This window comes from Panthera uncia, assembly GCF_023721935.1.
Source record: "Panthera uncia isolate 11264 chromosome A1 unlocalized genomic scaffold, Puncia_PCG_1.0 HiC_scaffold_17, whole genome shotgun sequence".
Taxonomy (NCBI): domain Eukaryota; kingdom Metazoa; phylum Chordata; class Mammalia; order Carnivora; family Felidae; genus Panthera; species Panthera uncia.
In genome coordinates this window covers 70,167,582-70,187,861 of record NW_026057577.1, presented here as the reverse complement: position 1 = coordinate 70,187,861, position 20,280 = coordinate 70,167,582, and positions in this window count along the sequence as shown.

Genomic DNA, 20,280 nt, shown 5'->3' with positions numbered 1-20,280 from the left:
TTTTTTTTTTTGGATAATATAGATGGAAATTATACTGTTTATGTTAAAGAATAAATTTAGAGCTCTTACAGATAAGTTTCTGTTCCTAGTCTGTGCGTAGTGGAGTCAGAAACAGATCAACACTCATGATTTCCACTTTTACAGGAATTAGTAATATGTGACAATATTTGTTCAGCTTCCATATTTTTTAGCAAACCAACAATCCAGTTTTTGTGCTGCAAGTCATGGTATAGCCATGAATGTCAGTTGTACTCAGGCAGAAAGCAAAGAACTGAACTCAGGTCTTTCACAGATGAAGAGTTCCTTGGTGCTATAAACCTTTAAGCTGCCTTTCTGCTTTTTCACAGAGCATTTAGTGCTTTTGGGTGCATATGCCTCTATAACTCAAATTGGCTCTGATTTAATAGATGCAATTCCTGAGGTATCAGTGTGTAATGTGGTCTAATTTTGTTTGGTAAATGAGAGAAAAATGTAAAACTGTGAAAGATACTTTGAAAAGTGGCTAGTGTGTAATATTCAGTAGCTAATTTCTATGAGGGTTTTAAAGACGCACTTTAAACAAGTCGTATGATTGGCTCAAATATGTGTTTATGTGTGGGATTATGTGTGGGGTGACTGAGTTATCTATTAGTTGGTCTGGTAACTAACAGTCAACCAAGTTATGTGTGTAGTAAGCTTATGTCAGGACCAGCTCAAAGGTTATACATTAATAAATGCTGTGGAAAAAAAGTTTCTGCACAATTATTCAGCTGATTGACCTCAGGACCTCTTTGTTTTTATCAAGGTCACACTGATTTTTCTTTCCTTGTCTTTGACACTATCCAGGGATGACTTTTCTTGAAAAGAGGACCTAGCTGTAAAAGACACATCTTTAACAAGCCTAGAAAAGCTTCTTATGTATTTTTTGAAAAAGATGTAAGATTCTATTTTGTGAGGACAGAGAAAAAGAAGAGACTCACCATTGTGCACACCTTACTATAATGTTTTGCTCCTGGTGGTAGAAAACTGATCCTCACCCAGGTTAAAGCACTTGTAGATATGAATGGGGCCTGTTAAGAGTTACTCAGGGAAACTTAAGGAAAGGATAAGAAGCTTTGAACAGGGCCTCTCCCCTCGGATCAGACTGTCATAGCCTTTGTCTTCTCAGCAGCTCAATTGACTTTTGCCAGTGGGTTCCCACACTTTAGTGTGGTTAAAATGTTGTTTTCCTGCTGCATTTAATCTGTTGTAAAAAGGGTATCTTCATTCTTGAACAATAAAAATTAAAGCTAATGTTCCCAGTTCACTGTAAATAGCTTTTTGGAAACTCAGTTAATTAAATCTTCCATTATGAAGTATTTTCTATTACTAGAAGAAATTAAAAGTAGACAGGGAGCACAGGGCAGCCATTAATGAGGTTACTGAAGATCCAAAGGGATGCTGCATTATGAGATTGGCTCCAGAGAAAGTCTGTAGTTAAGCAAATCCCTAGAGGAATGAAGGTTCACTGTACCAATGATCACTATTGATCAATTGGTATTTTCAAAAGCTCTTGTAGCAATCAATGGGCAGTTTTGTCTTTTGCCCTTGGTACGTACTGTTGATTGACTCATGGATGATCTTGTTAAAAATGAACAGCCTTGTACTGAAAACGTGTCAGTAAGTAATGAATCAGGAATTTGCTGTACTCTGTAGTATGACCCCCTTCGGGAAGTTCAGTCCCTCTCAGTCTGCAGGGACTAAACCTCTTCAACTTTTTGTGTTATTTTTTTAAACGATGCCAACTCAGTCTGTGGGATTTCCTCATCACTTGTGTTCAAAACCTTTTCTATATTGACGAATATTTGGAAGAGTTGAGTCTTTTCCAATTGCTTTTCCTGCCAACTCTGCTGGGGTTTTCTCTCTTTGGATTAAAATTAAAATATAAAAATATGGTCTTGTTTTCTTATCATCACCAATAATTTCTGTGATCTTAAGAACGTTAACTTTAGGTATTATGGCCAAATTCCAATTCAAACAACATGCAATTTGTTTTTTCCTGAATGCAAGCAATATCAATTTACTGAGAGAAAATGGCTGTCTTCTTAGTCTGCTGTGAGGCATTACCAGCAATAAATAACTGGCCATTGTGTTCCAGACCTGAGACACAGCAAGTTGCTCACTCCTATGCTTGACAGTTGGCGTTCTTCAACAGCTGTGGATCACCAACAGGGGCTGTGAGGATTGCTTCTCTTCATACCTTAAGAATAATGTCACCCTTTGTATATTTCTCAGCCCTGCAGCTCTAGGATCTTCTATTTAACCTCTCACGAAGAGACTGTCTAACCAAGGAAGAGGTGCTTAAATGGATAGGAGGCTAATTTTCCTGGAAAACCAATTAAATAATTACAATGGAAATATTTTTATTAATATATCAATTCAATATTTTGAAGGCCCGCAATGACAAAGATTATCCTTGCTCTTTCTGCATGTAACCTGGACAGTGGGTTGATACACTGTTTATCTATTCTTGCTGAGTAATAAGAACCAACACAGTAAGGCTTCACTGTGCTTACTGAGTGTTTCTTCCAATTTTAACTCTTGACCCTCATAGCAACACTATTAGATAGGTACCACTATTATCTTCTTTGACCCTATAAGGCATCTGAGGCACAGAAATGGTGAGGATTAAGGACAGTCAGTAATTGGTGACAGGATTTCAACTCAGGAAATCTACCTTTGAAACCTGTGTTTATGAACATGCTAGACCACATCAAACAATTAATCCTTGTATAGACATAAGTCAAACTGGGCTGGCTCGAGGCAAAATCATCCAAACTACTTGACATCTTTAGTGTCCTTTTCCAGTACTCTTCCCTTGTATTCAGGAGCAGTCTTTTTTCTGCGTACTTACTTCGATGCCACCGTTTACTCCTTATCTAGCAAGAAAGAATGTTGTATTTATCATTTATCCACTAACTAAATCTGTTATTCTGTGATACCTTCTTTAAGAAATTTATATTCATTCATTCATTCATTCATTCACTTCACAAATATTTATTGAGGCTTTATTGTGTTCCAGAAACATTTTTTTTTCCTTCCTTCTACCCTCTTCTCACCCCTTCCTTCCTTCCTTCCTTCCTATCTTTCTTCCTTTCTTCTATCCATCTCTTCTCTCTTATTTCCTTCCACTGTCCCTAACTCTCTTCCTTCTCTTCTAAAGAAGTCCAGACCTCAGCAAACAAGTGGAGGAGATGCAACGTCTTCTCCTCACTTTTGAGATTCTGCCAAAGTACAGACTGGCCTCAAGGTAAACCTTTAACCATTTTGGAGAGAGGGAGACAGATAGGGTCAAGAAGTCACTGGCTCTACAAGGACCAGATAGTGCTAATCCCCTGGAGAAGCTTAAAAAAAAATACACACAGATCTCTCTGAAGCCTTTACTAAGTCCTCTTGATTTTAGAGGCTTAGATTCATAGACTTGGCAGGCGAGCATTTCATTTGAAGGCACTTGCCCTAACTTCTTACGGGTATAATGACGGGGCATTTTTGTTTATGTGATATAGTATTGTAGAGTTTTGCTTTTAGCTGTGCATTTTACATGCACAATTTCAAATGAAAAGTTAGTTGTAACTATCATATTTTACCAAAACTGTTATGGCAGCTATCCAGAACATGAATCATGTCATTTGAAATAATCCCAGCTTTGCAACAAGATTCGTGCTTTTAATGAGCCTGGTCTAAACCATGGGTTTAATGTAGAACTGGTTTGGTTAAACTTCATGCTTTTTTTCCTAATCCTGTTGTAAATGTTTTTTTTCTAGTTCTAATGCTTAAGAGACTTTTGTCAAACTTTTTGGTGACAAGTAGATCAAAAAACCCACAGTTATTTGGCTCTATCCCTCTCCAGAGCTGGCAGAGAATAGGAATTGCAGAATGCACTTGTCAGAGCCAAATATATACAAAGACATTGTAATAACATTTCAAAAGAACAATTCCGTGGGGTTCTTTGTTGAAAGCATTATTTTGTCTGCCTTCAGTGATTTACTGTTTTTTGGGTTTTTTTTTTTTCTGGATTTTATTCCAGGGCTTAGCAAATATCAGAGTCAGAAATAAGAGGAAAGAATTACAATGCTTCATACCTTTCTTAGACCACAAAACACATACAGGACAAGACAAAAATAATTAAGAATTTAAATTGGAATGTGTTGAAATGCTACATTTTTGTGACCTTATTTTGTATTTAATTTAACTTATGCATTTATGCCCAGTCTTACACCAGTAGTGCATTAAGTTTCTTCAATAACACAGAGAAAAAGCTGGATTATATCATAAATTTAAAGGGGGTTACAAAAAAAGAAGGAAAAGCAAAAGTGGACTTCAATAGAATTAAAGTGACCAAAGAAAATAGATACGTGAAAAGATGTACAATATTCTTAGCTTTTAAGGAAATTAAAACCTTAGTGAAATAATACCGCACATCTGTTAGAATGGCTTAAATAAAAATATTGACGATACCAAATGCTAACAAGACTGAAGCAAATGGAACTGTCACACGTTGCGTGCGGGAATGCAAAATGATACATCCACTCTGGAAAACTGTTTGGTGGTTTCTTATAAAGGGAAACATATACCTACCGTATGAATTAGCAATATAATTCCTGATTTTTATCTATAGGAACGAAACCTTCTATTGACATAGTGTCTATAGATGAGTGTTGATAGCAGTTCTGAACATTACTGTTGCAAACTGGAAAAACAAAAAACAAAAAACAACAACAACAAACCTAAAGCCTTCTAATGGGTGAGCATACAAACTATGATGTCCCCAAGCTGTGAAATAGTACTGAACCACGAAAAGGAACACACTACTGATACATACCGTGACCGAGATGAGTCTCATAAATGATATTATGCTGAGTGAAAGAAGCTAGTCTTCAAAGCCTACATACTATCTGAATCCATTTATATGACAGTTTAGAGAAGAGAAATATAGCAAGAACAGCAGAGGTTGCCAGTGTTGTCGTAGAGGAAGGATGTGATTCTTTTGAGGATGATGAAACTGTTTTGGATCTGATTGTGATGGTCTACACATGTGTTGAAATACATAGAATCATGCAATAAATAAAAGTAATAATAGGGAGGCCTGGGTGGCTCAGTCAGTTGAGCGTCCGACGCTTGGTTGTGGCTCAGGTCATGATCTTATGGTTTGTGGGTTTGAGTCCCATGTCAGGCTCTAGGCTGATGGCATGGAGCCTGCTTGGGATTCTCTCTCTCTCTCTCTCTCTCTCTCTCTCTCTCTCTCTCTCTTCTTCTCTCTCTGCCCTTCCCCTGCTCACTGTCTCTCTCGAAATCAATAAATAAACTAAAAAAAATAATAAAGCCTAAAGTATTTAGGTTCAAATCTGGCCCCAGGTTTTCTAATGGGAAAAAGGAAATTTGTTCACTTACACAATTTGCAAGATCCCTAATGGGGAAAAAACCACTAGGAGCTCTGAGAAAGTTCAATTGCTATTCATGTTGGTACCAGATGTGCCTTCGCAAAGGGACCATGTGTTAATCTCAGGCTGAGGTCCTATATGAACAGTGATGAGTGTCACTGTAATGTTTCATACTGGGTCCCTCAGTATAGGCTGATAACATCATACCAAAAGACAGCTAAGTAATATTAATTTAAGGTATTGTCAATTCCATGTAATCTAAAACAAATAAACAAAGAAACAACAAATGCACTTCTTATTTTGCTCAATCTAGAGGTAGATTTTAACATATCCCTCAAAACTGGCCACTTATGTCATTTCTGTGAAGCCTCCTCCATCTGTGGTGGGGTAGGTGTGACATTTGTTTTGTTCCACATCATCCTGTGTCCAACTTTCAAGAGCAACTGCTGTGTAATTGTGGTTATTCATTTACTTGCCAATTACCCTCACTATACTGAATTTTTTAAAAATAGGAGATTTTTTAAATGTTTGTATTTTATCAGGCCGTCTGTTATACAGCTGATGTTCTATAAATATTTGTTGACTGCATTTAATACGTGTGGCAGTGGTAATAGTGGGAACAGGTAACACTGACGATTGGGAGGAAAGGTACTACCCAAACAGCCTTCCCTCTGAGGACTAATTTGAGAAGACTCAATACACAACCGTGAGGAAGATATTGCAGATGAGGCTCTTGACTGGGATTTATGAACTGTGCCCAGAGAACAGCAGGATTTTTAAGGCTGTATGGACATAAGTATTCCATAATGTTTTAGAAGTAAAAACAAAAGAGTTAGGAGTCATTAAGATGTCCACACCTTCTAGTTTGAGTGTTAAATTAATTTGCCCATTCTCCTTTGTTTTGAAGCAATTTACATTGGGCGATCTGCTATGAAATTTCTCTGTGACCTTGGGAAAGTCATTTAACATTGCTAGGCCTCAAAATGCTTATCAAAGAAATGAAAGTGATTTAGTGTTCACACAAAACCAATGTTTTGTTCTTCACTGACATCTTAATAGTTTAACGAGAGCCATATTTTACGGGCTTAATACATAGAATCTGACTTCCTTCTCTGACTTAATTGATGGGCTGCTCAATAATTTCCCTACCCAACTTGTTTTTTCTCATCAGCTTGCTGCAATCTTTAAAATTCCCACCAGGATCTGCTTGGGTTCAGGATTACCTTTACAAGGCTCCTTTTAAAATGCAAACAAATTACCTAGAGGATAGACACATAAACTCATTAATACATATTCAATATGGATTAGTGATCTTTAAAACTTAAATCCAATCAGGTCACCACCTTACTTAAAATCTTTTAGTGGCGTCCCAAGGGGCTTAGGATAAAGACAAACTGCTTATTATGGTCTTTGAGCCCTAGTACATTCAAACCCACCTCTTCAGACTCACCCCACTCTACTTCTCCAGCTCTCGCACTCCAACCGCTCTACCTTCTTTTAGTCTCCCACCATCATCTTGCTTCTGCCTGCCGCTTGCCATTCCCCTAAGCACTTTTCTCTAGGCTGCCTAGTTAATGCCTATTTATCTTTCACTTGCCACTTAATTGCTTTTTTCTCAGGGCAATCTTCCGTGACCTTCATAACTAAGTCACATTTTCCTATTCCGGACTCCTGTAGCATGGGGCACCTCGGCTTCATTTGTCTTCACAGCACTTCTCCTGTGATTATCAGATTACTATCTGTCTTTCTCATTAGATCATAAACCCCCTGAGGACAGGGATGATGTCTCTATTTGCTACTGTTTTAGCCTTGCGGCCTATCATGAGGCCTATTACATATTATACCCTCCATAAATTCATTCATTGTTGAATGAATGAATAAATAAATAATTAAATGAACGAGTAAATAAATACATCACCAATCTAGTCACCTCTGCATCTTAACAAAGCACAGAATTTGTGGAAGGGGACTTAAGACAGATTAAAAGCCAAAGCTTCCCCCCAGCCTACCAGGATGCCCAGCTCCTCCCTTAAGCCTGCCCCCCCCCCCCCCCCCCACTTCTGTCCCTATTCCTCTCCTTGTTCAGTCTCTTTCAGTCACAGTGGCTTCCTTGTGGTTCTTCCAACATATCAAGCATACTCTGAACTTAGAGCCTTTGGGCTTTGGGCATTGGCCTTTTCCTCCTTGAAGCTCTCCTTTATACTTCCACATGGCTGACTTCTTTACGCAGAAGTTGCTTTCTCAATGAGGCCCATCTTGGCGTCTCTATTTAAAGTACAGTCCTCTCTCTATACTCTCTCAGCTCTACAATCCTCATCCTCTTTACCGGGCTTATTATCTGCTAACATCCTATATAATTCATGCATTTATTATATTTATTATTTATTTTCTATTTCTTTTCTTAGAATGTAAACTGCACGGGGCCAGAGATCTCTCTTTGGTTCATGGACAGCTCCACGGCCTACCTGGAACACTGCCTGATGATACATGGTACGTGCTCAGTAAATATTTGTTGAATGAATGAAGGGAGGGAGGTGGGCAGAAACATTGTCTAGGTGTGGTATAGAATGAAAAATACCCGGAAGTTAGCAGTCACTAGATTCTCGATGGCAGGCAACGGGAAGGAGACAAGGTTTTAAAGACAAAACCATCCACTCCTCCACTATGCATTAGTCCTGACCCTGCTTTTAAGTTAATGAACATTAATGGAGAAAGATTCTAATTTACTCCAAAATAATTTATATACTAGATAGGCTTATGGGCATGGCCACACTTCTGACAAATGAAAGATTTTTGCCTTTGAGTTCTGCTATGTAAACATGGCAGATGGTTATATAAACATAGTACTTAAGAACTGTATTTGGCAAAGGAGTACGAAGTAGTCTTAACAAGGATGTTCTGCACTTTTTGTTACAAGAACTAGAGAACAGTATAAAGACATGAAGTCCCTTCCTCTCAAATCTGTAAAAAGTGAGTATCTGTGTTCATGAGTATCGTATTCATCCAAGTCCACCAGATTTTCAAACTGATGAAACTTTCTTGCTTTTACTCCAGTTGGACAACATTGACAAATTTGATATCTTTTGACTTTATGCTTAGGAGAAATGTATTTGAGCCTTATTCTTTAATATTGACAAAATATTTGGTATTTATTTATCACTTGAAAATCAGGATGGTCATGACATACAAAAAAGGGAGAAGAAATAATGGAAGTGTTTTGAAAGTATTCTAAGTAATACATCACCTTTGAGAGGGAAACTTGCTGGAATTTTCTATTCAGTAAAAAAATCATAACGAAGTTGGTTTTAAAAACCAATTGTATCAGATGTAGAGGAGGTTAGATAAATTTTAAGGTCAAATTTGAAGTCACAGGGAAGATAATACAGACTTTATTCTCAAGTACAGCTGCCAGGAATGTATTTAAGCCTATTAATAAACAGATAAAGATCCTTTGTTTCTTCTACTTTTAGTCTTGCTCTTTGAATCTTTACATGATTTCTCTGCCCACATTTTCTCTAAATCATTTTTTCCCAAAGAATGGTTTTACATGGCAGTTTGCCTCCTACATCCTTCTACCCCAGTATTCAATCTTTTTATAAGCATACGAAGAGAAAGAGAACTAATAATACAGTCAACACTTGATCTTCTCAATGAAATTACTTAGGCAACTGAAGTACTCTCTATCCACGTTGAAACTGTAGAAATTATTTGCATTAACATTTCTTATTATTTGTGTTATATTGGCATTCATATCCCACATTTTATAGAAATATTTCTAATTAAAGCCCAGTGGTCTGAATTTCAAGTATCTAGGCAATGACTCTTGTTATGTAATAATAGCTATTTAAAACATTAAATTAAAAAGAAAAAAACCCAAACCAAAGAAAATAAAGCTGCAGGTCGGCGAGATCATGAGATACGTGGTTTGAATAGGGGAGTTGCAAACCTTGTTATTCAAAAAACTGGAAAACTGGGAAAGCTTCCTTCTCTCCATGAATTTTAAAGAGTGAGCAAGCTTAACCCACTGAACACAACTCTGAAATGTTTCTAATTCCCTTATTATCAATGAAGGTAGACCAGAGAATGTGAAGAGAATTTTACCTTAGGGAAATGTACTGCTGTGCATTTTCAGTAACTGTATAGTCCATTTCTGCCTCTATGCTTGAAAATCAACAGCATGTTAACAGGACGATTGCCTACACTGTGGCACTGTCTGTTTAGGATTAGGCCATTAAATATTGATGGAGATAATTGTTCCTGCACTTGAACATCAGAAAGATGGAACTAAGAGTAGTTTAACTGGCATTTGCCTTTATGCTCGGTAAACAGAGAGCTGGATTTCAAAGTATAGAGGGATAAGTATTACCATGTGCTCAGTTCCACAGCCAAGGCATCATTGATCAGAAACTGTGGTTTGTAAAAATGTTATAGTGAAGTTCAGTGAAACAATTCAGCTGAGCTTTGTTGGAATTTACTGAAATAGAATCTGATAGACCTGCGTTGTAAGAACATGTATGCAAGGATCTCTTGCCATTTGTCTAGTTATTTTTTTAAATTTTGAAACAATAATCCCATGTGTTATATATATATATATAGTATTAGCTCCTGTGATGCTTAGTGCATTTTATAATCTGGATTTCTTATACTTTCACCAGACATAGCAAGGTAGTTAGTGAGCTACCTTGTTGGACTCAAGGGGGTTGGACTGCCTGTGTTTAGATCTCAGCTTTGTGCCTACCTGTGATTTGCTGGACTGCTTATTCCCTGAGCCTCAGCTTCCTTCTTTGTAAAATGGAGGTTTCATTTTATAGGTCATTGTAAGATTAAATGAGGTGATATGTGTGACGCTCTTAGCACAGAGACTGACATACAGTAGACTCTCAAGTAATGTTCACCTTTGAGATCATAGACCATCTATTTCCAGGAAGTAACAATGTGCTTCAATAAAGACTGAGTTTCTTGCAAAAAATACACAATAGAAAACCTAGTTGTCTCTGAAAGGCTGCTAAGTTGTTGATCTATTTCAGAAACAACGTTAAGGTGGATTTCGAAGTCCCCATCTTTGAGTGAATACAAAACCCTTAGCAGCTAGTTTTCACCTAAGAAAGTGGCCCTAAAAGTTATAATTAAATATTTCTCCCTCGCTTTCATTCTTTGAAACTGGACTCTGAAGTTTTTACATGTCTATGAGGCTGTTCATTATTTCATTCTTTTTTTTTTTTTTTTTTTTTTTTTTTAATGTTTATTTATTTCCGAAGGAGAGAGAGACAGAGCATGAGTGGAGGAGGGGCAGAGAGAGACACACACAGAATCTGAAGCAGGCTCCAGGCTCTGAGCTGTCAGCACAGAGCCCTATGCGGGGCTCAAACCCACAAACCACGAGATCATGACCTGAGCCGAAGTCGGATTCTCTACTGACTGAGCCACCCAGGCGCCCCATTATTTCATTCTTGATCTCATTTTGATACTAGAAATATGTAGACTTTGGGTGGGAGAAACAGAAAGAAACTGAATGCATTTCATTGACATTAATTTGGTTCAGCTAAAAAACCTTAACATCTGTAACCATGTTTCCATTCAGCCTTTAACTTCTGGCATTCTTGAAGGACAGGACAATGCAAACGCGAAAGGAACAAATTTATTAAGGCTGATTAGAAGTGCATTCTGGTGTATATGAGCTGGCGAAGTACAAATTCATTTCTTTTGGACTGTTTTTAGAAGTTCTTACCCCCTGGTCTCAGGAAGGAGTCACAACTGCTTGACATAAGGGGGCCCAAATGCTATGGACGAAGTTCATGGAAATGTTCAACATGCCTGTCTTAACAGACCTTCATGGTGGAACAAGTCAGATTCTCACTCATTTTTTGTTGCACTTGTTGACTAAGCTAAGAGTGTTACTTAAGATATAGTAAAGATAAATATTAAAGACTAGAAACCATTTTCTTTTAAAATTATTTTTGAGAAATGCTTAATGAATATTCAATTTTATAATCTCTTTTCAACTACACCAAATTTCTACTGTCAAAGCTAGAAAACCTCTGTAGAATTAAAAGAGCTAAAATTTTATTTCGAACTTTTTTCTAAGTAGATAGAGTTTCATTCACAACCAGATAAAGATATCTTTGTATCCTACTTATTGCAATAATAGACCGGATGGATTCTTGGTAAAACCTGAATATTTTTAAATGCTCTATATGTTCTAGTTCTAAATTGCATGTTTTAAGCATATTGCTTTGAAATCCTGAAAAAATGCATACTGAATTTTGATGTGTTCTAAAACAGTCATGAAAATTAACATCTTCCCTCAGCCCAGGGCCAAACAGATTTTTTTGCAGGGCCAAATTAGAATCTGCCTACAGGCTTCAGATAAAAAAAGGTAGCAAGCAGGCAACTTTTTAAAGTCAGAAAAGGCGAAGTAATCTTATATGGCTATCTTTTTTGGTAATCCAAGAAGCTGGGGAAAGGAATAATCATTTAACTTAGCCTTAACCCTCTAGAGTGTGTGGATGTTAATAGTTTTTTTTTTCCTAGGATGTAAGCAGGCACAATGGTACTTTATACCTAGAGAAAACAAATTGTTGTAATGTAGATATATAAGTTACTAGGAGTCGAACTCACAAGGCATGTTGATTAGGTATTTTGGTCTAGATACGTGGTTTTTTTTTAGTATTTACATTTGGGGTCACTAACTGGATATATGACATTGGGAGGTCAGAGATGACAATAAAAATAGTAACATCAGCAAATATGTTTTGAGTGCTTACAATGGTCTAATCTCTGTGTCAAGCCTAGTAACATTAATTTTCATTTATGTAACAAGTGAATAAGTTAAGGACAATGATGATTTCCATGTTGCATTTAAGAGAATGGAAACCAGGAGAAGGTAAATGACTAATCCAAGGTCACAAAGCCAGCAAGTGGTGCTGCAGCCAAGAGAATGGAAATATAATAGAAACAAAAAGAGAAGGCATAGATAGATAGATGATAGATAGACAGACCTGTCCATCTACTTACATCTACCCATCTCCACATGTGTGTATATGTGTCTACGTATGAATATGTCATTGTATACATCCTCACCATGCTCACACACACATACATACACACTGTAAGTATGCTTTATGTGTTCCTGCTTTTCCAGTTTTCTCTTTGTCATTACCACATCTGGGCCATCTTTAATGCATTTCCTCATTCTTTGTGTCTATCCCCGTGTCAAGACCAGCTCAGATTCTGCTTCATTCATGAGTCCTTCTCTGAAGATTTTTGATGGAAATGATCTCTCCCCACTCTAAAATGCCATTAGCTTTTTTCTTGTTCAATTACTCACTAATACTGTCTTTTAGAGTATGTTACAGCTAGTTGCTTTGCTTGAACATAGCAAATTGAAAAGTGTGTCCTGTCAGTGTTACACATACAAGGCACATAGTAAGTGTTGGCTGCATCAAGGCACAGACTGATTGGAGCAAGCAAACCCCTGTCATTCATATACCATTGTTCTCTTGTACCAGTCTGATGTGTCATTGCTTCCTGTGGTTCCGTTAATACTACAGTTCTAATCAGAGATGTTCAAATGAAGTCTACTCTACTATCTCCTTTTTTGGTAGAACTGATTTCCAGCATTATGTTCTGCCAGGTCCTTTGCTGGGTCATTTATTGGTTCACTCTGATAAGCTCATTTCACAGTTTTATATCTTTTCTAGTCTGGTGAATAGTATCTTACAGGGAGAGTCTGGAAAGGAATCAGCCAGCCAGCCAGCCAGCCAGGATGTTTTCCTTACAACAACATTTTATGCTCTTTTATAAAGCTGCTAAAATGGGAATCATTCTTTCGCAATTCTCTCATCACACTGCAGTTTTAATGCCTGGGGTTTTGGCCATATTCAAATCCGGAGACCCTTAGAGTAGATGAGACGTCTCTTTTCTCTGGAGTCCCCAATAAGCTTAGCCTGTCGGATGGTCATTTTAACCAACAGAGTAAGAAGGATGGAAATCTCATCGTAGTCTTTTCAGGTTCCTTTGAATTCCTTCCCAGAACAGTTACCCCTGTATGCTAAACTCTAAGGGGCTGGTAAAATGCCTCAATTGTTTTCCATTCCACTCTTTTTATTTACTGTGCTGACTGAATCAAATGACTCCACAAAGACATCATGTTGGCTGAGAATGCTCCCTCCCCACTCCCTCCAATCTTTGTCTTTTCTAAGCTGTTTCAGATCTTTGAGGAGTGAGCCCCTAGGGGAAACCAAAGTCCAGAATTCTTAATCTAGTGAATTTGAGTTAAAAAAAAATTTGTAATTATGTTTTTCTTGGGTTGGAACTGGCTAAACATGAAATTCTTTGTCTAGGGGTACCAAGATTATGGATATATTAGACTGTAGTCGAATCTGATGATCTCTTGAATCAAAGCCGATACGCTAGGTGTGACAACCGTGGAAGAGTTTTATGAGAGTGCTCATGTTCTAATTTATCGGGAAAGATGTGGCATGGATCTTTATTCACAGTCTATGTGTAAAGTCCATCTAAGAAGTCTGAGAAACTCTTGTTAACCTGTTGTGTCAATGTAGTGGATGAACATACTGGATTAAATACTGAAGAAGGGGTAGGTGGTATGTGTTGATAGTTCTACAAAATACAAGAATCTCTATGGATTATCCTAATGTATCCCCCTCCATGAATAAATTATGCTTGCTAATTACTGAGGGTAAAAATTCCTTTAAATCCTCTTCAGGAACACTGGGGTGGCGGAGTCAGTTGAATGTCTGACTCTTGATTTTGGCTCAGGTCATGATCCCAGGGTCGTGGGATCGAGCCCCATGTTGGTGGTGAGATCCATGCCCAGCATGAAGCCTGGTTAAAATTCTCTCTCTCTCCCTCTCCTCCTCCCCCACTTGCACGTACAGTGCGTGCTAAATAAATAAATCAATAAATACACCTCTTGAGAAACTCTCGAAAGCCTCTATTTGACGTAACTGGTAGTTCTGTGTCTGACTGCTCAGGTTACTACTAGAAAAACTAGATAAATGCTTAAAGGTGGAAAAAAAGGAACACACATTCTTTGTACCCTGCCCCCCACCCCCGGCACCTTCTGTCTTCTTTGTCAATACCAGATTGTAGAGTGAAGGGTTACATAGTGAAACAAAAGATGGCATGACTAAACATTTAGCAGAAATGAATATTAAGCTTATCCACGATAGGCCATGTACTGTGTAAGGAGCCAGAGAAAGAAAGAAAAGTGAGTCTCCCTGCCCAAAGTCCAATAAAATGAAGAGAAAGAAAAAGAGAATGTACATGAAAGGATAGAATATGAAAAGTAAGGAAATGAATAAACCAGAAATTATACTGGAAAGTAAATGTGTAGAAGGAAAGGAAGTTTTCACAAAATAAAATATACAAAAAAAGGGGATTTTTTTTTTGAAAAGCTTAGAACGATTTATAATGAGGGAGATTAGATTTTTTTTTGTCCCATAAAAAGAAGTTTGCCATTCTAATCCATTATAGTAGGACATGTGTTGTTTGTTATCTTTTGTTTTTGTTTTTATAAGATAATGAATTGTACTCGTTCCCTTGTGATTTGGAGCATAAGGTTTCATATATGTGGGATGTAGCAGAAATGTTAACTGTTCTAAACAGAGATTATCCTAGCAATGTTGGTGTTATTAGCTCAAAATAATAAATGTCAATTCTAAAAACAGTGAAAAAAAAATCAAACAAGGAAATGAAGCTAAACAAAATTCGACTAAGGTGTGCTATTTTTGACCATAAACCGTAATTTGGGAATCTCTAATCAACACTTTCCTTTTTTTTATCAAAAGTCCCTTTGTGAGTCCTTTTCAAAGTAAACATGTATGCATATCTATATACAAGTAGTCAGGAGCAGAAATCAGATTATTTACACTTTAAAATTTGGAAAAGGATGATATCATGAAGAAGTGTTTTCTAAAGTAGTCAGAGATCTTTCAATTTCCACTCAGCAGAAAAATAATTTCTAACAAATCTTTTACAAATACATTGGTATATTAAATTAAATTTTTAATCTTCTTAATTACCTTATCAATCACTGCTCAAATCCAAATCTTTTGAAGGTTTTTATCAAATTTAATTAATTAATTAATTAATTAATTAATTTTGAGAAAAAGAGGGGCAGGGGCAGAGAGAGAGGGAGACAGAATCCCAAGCAGGCTCCACACTGTCAGCGTGGAGCCTGATATGGGGCCTGAACCCATGAACTGTGAGATTATGACCTGAGCTGAAGTCGGAGCATTAACCGACTGAGCCACCCAGGTACCCCTCTCAAAATATGTAACAAAGCATGCACATATTTGAGTTCTGGGTTTGTGTAGAATATACAGTATAGGATTGATGATGCTCAGCCACTTTAAATAACACAGTCATTCATTCTTGTATTCATTCACACATTTGGTATGTTGCTATACTCAGGGCTAGTGAGAGGAACATGGCACAGTTCCAGATCTCAAGAAATCACAACCTCTTGGAGGGGATGACACCATCTCAGTTTCAGAAGCACTCATCTCCTTTCAGGGCATATATAAAAAACTGTCGCATGATGCAGAAGAAGGTGTGTTGGTGAGAAGCCCTGGCTCCAGGGCTCTCTTCTGCTAGTTACTAGTTATGTTCTAAGCAGGACAGCTGCTCATCAGTAAAATTAGGTAGGAACTCCTTCACTGGGTTGAGAGGATTATATGAAACAGTGCATGTGAATCACTTAGCACATTCAAAACGATAAAAAAAAAAACTGAGCTGCTATTATCGTCGTATCACTTGAATCTGGACGAGAATTATTTTATTTTTTTTTGCTTAGAAAAATACCAAACAACTTACACAGAGCATAGGTAGAGATACTTGGATTCAAACTCACATTTCAGCACCGAGTAATTTACATGCTCAGTTTTTTTTTTTTTTTCTTTCTACTACATTAGATCTCTTCTGAAATAGCTTCATTTCCAAGAGTTCCTTGAAAGGGTACTGCTTACAATTAATATGGAAAAATACACAATTTTTTTCTGAATCTGTTTTTCTCTGGCCTATTTTGCTAACTCTTCTGTAAGAGTTATTCTTTTTACTCTTTTACAGAAATATTTATAATGTTGCAGCCTGATATTTGTTACTAGATGATGAATAATAATCATAGGAGAAGGTATTCACTTTTTTCCCACCAAATATCACCACATTATGAACCCAGCAACTTTAGACCTTGATTGACTCTCATTTTGTAGCTACTAAACATAGTTTAAAAAAAAAGTCTTAAAACAAGGATGTCAAGTATGTACTAAAGATTTGTCAGTTCTGTTTTCAGGCTAGAGGTTTTTTTTTTTTTTTTTTTTTTTTTCTTTAACTGCTAAGTTATACACTCGATTGGAATCCATTACCGTGGCAGGTTTTTCTAGGCAAATAGCACACCAGAGGAAAGTTTGGCTGTGAGTTTTCTTTTTTCTGATTTAGTTTATTCTTTGGTTGCTAATTTGCATTTTTCTCTGAAATGGATTAGAATTATAATACATATGCAAAAGCATAAAGCAAAGAACGACCACCCCTGGCCCGGAACTAACAATATGAACTTGGGAGAATTACTTCACTAATTTCTGTTTCAGTTTCAACATGTGTAAGAGAGAGTAATAATTTCTAATCTCAAGTTTTGTTTTGAGGATAGAATGTAATGATGAGCTGGAGCTGGCCGATTGTTAATTATTCAGGAATTCTGAGAGCTGGATATTGACATCTTGGTAGTTTAAAATTAGCCATGGGGGCAGTATTTATGCCACGGAATTTGGCAACTGCTATAAATTCGAGTTGTCCTTTCCCTTCCTAGAGAGGAGGTTTACCAGCACCTCACTGGCTGATCCTTGTAAACCACTTAGTAAAGTTCCAGACCCATGTTAAGAATTCAGTATTCTTCGTTCTTAGGAGTGTGATTTGGATGCTAATTCAGAAATCTGCATGGGAGTGTTTTTCTTAGTTTCCTCTCCAAAGGCTTGTACCAATTTATACTTTTATGCTAATAATGAGGATGTCAAGATGTTTGTGTTAAGAAGCTTACCTTTTAAGGTAAAAGAATCAATTAAAGAGGAATATGCATGGCTTCCTAAGAGAAAACTCTTTAGCTGATAGCCAGGATACCTTAATGAAATGGAGATGTAGAAATGCTGCTGACGGCAGGTCCCTGTAAGCTTCTTGTTTTATTCCTTTCCTTTGGTGGCAGTACACAAAGTATTTCAAGAATGAATCTGAGCTACCCTATATTCTCATTTATATATAAATATTTTCTAAGCATAGCATGCCACCTCATATCTGTTCATCTGTTGGCTTCTATTACTTTTGTTTCCTCTATACAATGAATTTTGTTTACCTGGAAGTAAAGTGCTTGAAAATCATATACAAATCCAAAATGTGTTTTTCATGTCAAGGTCCGTGGATTGACTCTGAAGAGAACATTTGTATATCAAATATCCTTATATAAGGCTCTGTCTTCTACATGATCAAGACACAGGCAAAGCAGGGTTCCGGACAGAAGGGAGCAGTTTCCTAAGCCTCATTTGTGCAAGTGATTTCAGGTAGCTTTTGAATTCACATTATAGAGGATGAATTCAGAAATGGCTCGCATTTTTTTAGTTGGACTGCTTCTCTGGGAGAGATGAGGGTGTCTGCTATAGCTAGATAGCAGAGTCTAGGGATAGAGAACTCCCCATTTAGATATAAATTAAGGAAAAGGGGGTGCCTGGGTGGCTCAGTCGGTTAAGCGTCAGACTCTTGGTTTCTGCTCAGGTTATGGTCTCGCGGTTTCTTGGGTTTGAGCCCTGTGTTGGTCTCTGTGATGACAGAGCAGAGCCTGCTCAGGATTCTCTCTTTCCCCCTCTCTCTCTCTGCCCCTCCTCCACTCACATTCTGTCTCATAATAAATAAATAAAACTTAAAATAAAAAAAATAAAATAGGGAGAAGGATGTACAGAATAAAGAGGGAATGCCAAAGGATGTTGAAAGAATGTGCTGACATATATCTGGTGAATATCAATTGACAGGAAAAAAAAATTGACCTAGGTTAGTTTAGTTTAGTTTAGTTATTTATTTTGAGAAAAGAGAGAGAGAAAGTGAGTGAGGAAGAGCAGAGAAGGAGGGAGAGAGAGAATTCTCATCAGGCTCTGCACTGTCAGCGTAGAGTCTTAAGGCAGGGCGAGATACCAAGAATCCTGAGATCATGACCTGAGCCAAAATCAAGAGTCAGTCGCTTAACCAACTAAGCCACCCAGGTGCTCTGGTAATTTTATTTTTGGTGACGTGTTCAGGGAAGTTATTGCTCAGATTCAGTTACATTCCTTTTATTTTTATAGCATCTTATTTGCGTACATAGTTTTTTCTTATATATATAATGTATAGGTTAAATATGTAACATAAAACTATATTGTCCTATAGTAATTTTAATTCTTTGTGATTATTAATGTTTTTTTTTTAATTTTTTTTAACGTTTATTTGTTTTTGAGACAGAGAGAGACAGAGCATGAACAGGGGAGGGTCAGAGAGAGGGAGACACAGAATCTGAAACAGGCTCCAGGCTCTGAGCTGTCAGCACAGAGCCCGATGCGGGGCTCGAACTCACGGACCGCGAGATCATGACCTGAGCCGAAGTCGGCCGCCCAACCAACTGAGCCACCCAGGTGCCCCAGTGTTTTATAACTCAGTGTGAAATTTCAAGAAATAGAGAAATAAATAAAGCATAGGTAATCCTATCCCTCAGAATCAACCACTGTTAATATTTGAGTAGCAAGCTTTTAGACATTTTAAAAAATATTCAAACACATATATATATACTCATATGAACATAAACATACATATATATGATTGTCCATTTGCTTGTTTATTTCAAATATGGAGCTATTCCACTCTAAAAACTTGCATTTTCATTTAATATATCCTGGTTATTGTTCCATGTCAGCACATGTAGGCTTATTTCTTTTATTCTTTTTTTCTTAAGAGAACGAAAGCAAGAGTGCAAGTGGGAGAGAGAGGCAGAGGGAGAGAGGGAGCAGGATCCATGCCTGATGCAGGGGTCGATCTATAATCCCGGGATCATTACCTGAACCAAAATTGAGTCCAACACTCAAATGACTGAGACACCCAGGCCTCCCTATTTCATTATTTTTAATAGTTGTTTACATGAATGTCTTCTTTTCCATGGGGGATATGTTCCACCACTCCAGGTGATGCGTGAAACCACAGATGGTACTAAACCCTGTATATACTACATTTTTTCCCATATGAACATACCGATGATAAAGAAGAATTTATACATTAAGCACAGGAGGAGATTAAAAACAATAATTAATAATATGATGGAACAGTTGTACCCACATGCTGTCCTAGAAGTTATGTGCATGTGGTCTCTCTCTCACTCTCTTTCAAAATGTCTTACTGTACCATACTGCCCTTCTTCTCATGTTGGTATAAGATGATAAAATGCCTACGTTGTGAGATGATGTGAGATGAATGATGTAGGCATTGAGACCCAGCACTAGGCTACTATTTCCCTTCTGACAATATGTCAGAAGGAGGATCATCAGTTTCTGGATCACAGTTGACCATGGTTACCTGAAACCATAGAAGGTGAAACCATAGGGGATGGGGGACTACTGTAGTATTTTTCTGCTTTATATACTGTAATTTATATAACTAATATATTGAGAGAAATTTAGGAGTTTCTAAATTTCCAACATTAAAAACAAGGGTCATTCACATGTGTATCTTTGGATTTGTATATAATTATGCATTTATGAGTATTTCTATAGAATAAATACCCAGAAGTGTTATCACTTACTACTGCTTTTAATTTTCAAAATAACCTTGAAAGGCAAGGTTACCATTGTTCTATTTACTT